Raw genomic sequence first — 5,000 nt, forward strand, 5'->3', positions numbered from 1 at the left:
ATACAGGGAAGAGACAGACGAGTATAGAGATGCAGAGATAAAATGGAAGAAAACAAAGTCAACCTTATTTTTTTCAAACGCTCAGATGACAAAGAGAGAAAAAGCAAATTCCCTTCCAAAAATTAAACTTGAATACTGTATGAATCTTGCGTCACTGATACTGAGTGATGATGTGTGGATGAAAAGATGGATTCTCTGTCTTTCTCATTCTCTCTCTCTCTCTCTCTCTCTCTCTCTCTCTCTCTCTCTCTCTCTCTCTCTCTCTCTCTCTGGCGAACACTCCTCCAAGTTCAGATCATAAATCAGACTTTATGAAGAAGCATTTCGGTAGTTCCTTATCTCGCTAACCGGCAGTCTCTCTTCCTCTTCCTCCTCCTCTTCCTCTTGCTCCGATAAATTTTCTTTCCCATTTTTTTCATCTATTTCGTTGACTTTTGATGAAGCAAACACGCACGTTTTGCATTTTGTAAATATTTGTTGTAAGATTTTTGCTATTTGTGTGAGAGGGAAAATATACGTCTCTCTCTCTCTCTCTCTCTCTCTCTCTCTCTCTCTTCCAAGCAATCGATATGACATTAAGTGAAGAGCTATTGACATGCGGAATGCCTTATGATGCGTATGTGTGTGTGTGTGTGTGTGTGTGTGTGTGTGTGTGTGTGTGTGTGTGTGTGTGTGTGTGTGTGTGTGTGTGTGTGTGTGTGTGTGTGTGTGTGTGTGTGTGTGTGTGTGTGTGTGTGTGTGTGTGTGTGTGTGTGTGTGTGTGTGTGTGTGAGAGAGAGAGAGAGAGAGAGAGAGAGAGAGAGAGAGAGAGAGAGAGAGAGAGAGAGAGAGAGAGGAAATATGTACATTACACGAAATGGAGAAGGAGACAAAGAGACAAAAGAAGGAAAGTGGAAGGATTAGCACAAGTGAAAGGCAAATAGAATATAGAGTAGTGTCAGAGAGAGAGAGAGAGAGAGAGAGAGAGATCTAGCAGTGACTGAGAGAAACAGAAAAATGAAGAGTAAGAAGAGCATCGATGAGGACCAGTAGGAAATGCCTATCTTGTAGAATCCCAGAGGCGACACGTGACAAATGGTGCCACTCCGAACAGGAAGACAAGGAAGGGCTGACCACCGACCCAGAATTGGAGGGCAAGAGACGTGGGAGGGATGGATAAACGAGGCAGGAGAGAAGCAAAATAGTGACATGGAGAGAGAGCGAGGGAGGAAAAGGAGTAAAGGAGAGATGGAACAAGTAAGGGAGACGAAATATGAATGACGGAGAAGGAAACACGAGCGTAGAGCGACAGACAAAGGAAATAAGGGTGAGCGTAAGAGATAAAGAAGGGAAGATAAAGTAAAGGTAAGGTTGTTACTGGAAAGATGATAAAAGATAAAAAAATAGTGATAAAAGATAAGTAGAAGAGGAAGACGAACGAATGAGGAAGAAGGAGCGCAGAATGGAAGAATGGGAGAAAGGGAGGAAAACAAGAAGGAAACGTGGTATGAACAGAAGGAAGGAAGACAGGAGGGAGGAAAGGTGGGCAAAAATGTAGGCAGGAAAATGCAAGGTCGGCAGCCTGTAAGAGTTGGGACAATGACATCATTCCTCTCACTTCACTTCTGCAGGACAGTGTTCGTCTCTCTCTTTCTCTCTCTCTCTCTCTCTCTCTCTCTCTCTCTCTCTCTCTCTCTCTCTCTCTCTCTCTCTCTCTCTCTCTCTGATATTGCCACTTACATACTCGCTTAACTTAATCAACTCATGAACTACACTTAGATAAAATTACATTCTCTATATCATTTCCCGGAGAGAGAGAGAGAGAGAGAGAGAGAGAGAGAGAGAGAGAGAGGAGGGGAAAATTGTGGACCGGAGAAGGTATTAGCAAAAATGCCATTTAAAAAGTCATTAGGATGAAGGAAAAGAGAATGAAAAAACGGAGAGAGATGAGGTGGTAGCATAGTTAGGGGGATGATAAAAATACCACGGATGGGGAAAGGGAGAAGGAGGAAGAGGAAGCACTGAAAGGTAGAAAGGAGGATGCAGAGGTGATGGGGTGGATGAGCGGAGGACGAACTGATCATTGGAACGGATGGGGGAAGGAGTAGGCAAAGATCAAGTGGATGGAGGCTCAAGGTTTAGTCTTTATGGAGTTTAATCAGACATAGGAAAGCAGCAGCCGTCGTCAGGTAAGAGATGAAACACGATGCTACTGAATATGTGAAGCAGCAGAGGAACAGGTTTTAATGTAACCAACTGTACACAAATAAGACATTTCAATTTAATATACCATTTGAAATCACACATATTACTCACTTTTATCCTTCCCTTACCCCCACGAACGTTCCCTGCCTTAAAGTTACGCATCCTTGCTTCTTTACCTTTCCCTTCTCCCCTGCTGTTCCTCCTCGTACCTTCCCATGGCTCTGAACAGCATCTGCACGCACCAAATTTATAGGAGCAACCCAGCGTTAGCGATTCAGTCCACGCACTCACGCGGCGAGTCGCTACCAATCTCTTGGCCTTGTTCTCGAAGCGCGGCGGCCTCTGTTGCAATTAGTTAGAATCCACTTTAGTTTCAGTCTCACGCCCTCCTTCGTCTTATCCTTCGCTTTCCCCTCCACTTTCTCGTCATATTTCTTTGTCATCTTCTCTTCCTATTCCATTCTTCTCTTTTCCTTCGTCTTCCCTTCCTGGATATTTTTCTTCATCTTCATCTCTTCCTTCATGTTTCTCCTTCTCCTTCGCCTTCTCGTCGTATGTTTTCTTTTCGTCTTCTCTTCATGTTTCCCTTTTTGTTCATTTTCCTTCTTCCTTTCCTCCTTCTTCTCTCCCTTGTATTTTTCTTTCTTCTTTTCTATTTCTTCTACTGCTCTTTTTTCTTCTTTTCTCCTTATCTTCCAAGTCATTATCCTTCTTCTTCTTCTTCTTATGTTATCTTTCACCTTCTCCTCCTTCTTGTCTTCTTGGTCGTTTTTCTTCTTCATTTTCTCTTTTTACTTTTTCTGTGGCCATTTCACTTCTTTGTCTCCTCCTTACACCCTCATTTGTTCTCTTTGTCCTCGTGACAATCTTCCTCTTTCCTCCTCCATCTCCTTTATTAGACTGTCTTCCTTCCTTTGTCCTTCTATTTGTTATCATCATTATCCTCCTCCTACGTCTTCTAATGAATTACTAAGTTCATTCATTACTAACAGGCTGGTAAGGGCCAACAAGTCTGTCCTTTCGCCTTGCTTTGCCTTCCTAGCAAGTGATTGTCTGTCATTATTCGCGCTTCCTTCTCGTCTTCCCTTCGTTTTTTTTCTCTTGGTATCTGTCTTTATTATACATGTCCTACTTTTCCACATTTTCCATCTTTTAAGTATCATTTTCCATTGTTTTCTTCTCTTTTACACATTTCTTATATTTCCCCCTCGCTTCTTATCTCAGATCCGTTGCTTTCCTCTATTTCTGTTTTTTGTTTGTCTAATATGTTATTCCAATTTTCTTGTGTCTTTGCTTCTTGTTCTTACTCTGACATTTAGCTAATCTCCTCTTCTTTCTTCTCCATATCCTCTTCTTCCTCCACCTCCTCCTCTATCTATACTAAACAAAATCACTTGAATACACTCACACACCAAATAAACAGTACCATCCAATTCTTAAGAGAGGAGCTGAATATTTTACCGAGTATTTAATGCAATGACAAGCCAACGTAGCGTGTTTAAGTTCATGAGGTGTCTTTCAAATTGTGTTTCTTTGTTTCACCTCACACCGCCCACGTCCGCTCCTTACTACCGGCGGGAGCAATAACATGGCAGGGGAATGTGGTAATCATCTGCTTAAGTGAGTGCAAGTGTGATATGCGTGAAATATCCAGAGCGTAGCATTAAGAGGGTAATATCATCAATGTGCAATATAGCGCGAGACAGTAGGTGGATAAATGTGAAAGAAGGAATGTGAATCGCAGTTAATGAAGCGTGTAATGTTATGCGTGTCATGTTGAGCGTGTAATAGTGATTTTGTAATAGTTAATGTGCCGTATAGAAGGATCGGGAATGCGTGTTTTATTTTAATCCTTTATAGTCCTCCGTAGCTCCTTTTCTAATCAAATTTTCGAGGCCTCAGCTGTTTTTCGTCATCTGTCGCTTCCAGTCTTTGCTGTTCTTTCATTATCTCATCCCTCCACCTTACTATCTTCCCTTCCAGTCAAATAGTAATGATGCTCTAAAGGTGTAGTAAGTGTGCCAGACCAAATGTGTAATGCCAAACACGTGTAGGTGTGTTAGCGTCAGATGGATCCACGAGTATATGAATAAACTTTCTCAATTACAACCGTGCATGTTTCTCCTCCTCTGGCTCCTCCTACTTCTCATTCTCTTCCTCTCCCTCCTCCTCCTTCTCGTTCTCGTCATTCTCCTCTTGGGTCTTTCCTACCTCTTACTTGTCTTTCTCCTCTTCCTCCTCTTCGTCTCTCCTCTTCCTCCTCCTCCTCCTCCTTTTCATCCCTCCCCAGCCTCTCCTTACTGAAGACGTGCCTCACATTTGCACTTTAGTCTCTCCATCTTCTTAAGGACAATCTTTCTCTGCCTCCCTCACAGACTCGGACACTTTCTAAAGAAAAAATATATCGGGTCACTTCGTAAAAATGGAAATGGCTCTTCAGGGTTTAGCTTTTTGGATCTTCAGTAGAGAGGAGGCGGCGAGGAGTTGTTGCTTTTGACGTTGTTGTTGTTGTTGTTGTTGTTGTTGTTGTTGTTGTTGTGGTGGTGGTGGTGGTGGTTGTTGTTGTTGTTGTTGTTGTTGTTGTTGTTGTTGTTGTTGTTGTTGTTGTTGTTGTTGTTGTTGTTGTTGTTGTTGTTGTTGTTGTTGTTGTTGTTGTTGTTGTTGTTGTTGTTGTTGTTGTTGTTGTTGTTGTTGTTGTTGTTGTTGTTGTTGTTGTTGTTGTTGTTGTTGTTGTTATTATTGTTGATATTGTTATTATATCTATGTCAATGAGAAACCTGAACACATAAACCACACACACAAAAAAAGAGCAAAAA

This window comes from Portunus trituberculatus, chromosome 27 (assembly GCF_017591435.1).
Source record: "Portunus trituberculatus isolate SZX2019 chromosome 27, ASM1759143v1, whole genome shotgun sequence".
Classification (NCBI taxonomy): domain Eukaryota; kingdom Metazoa; phylum Arthropoda; class Malacostraca; order Decapoda; family Portunidae; genus Portunus; species Portunus trituberculatus.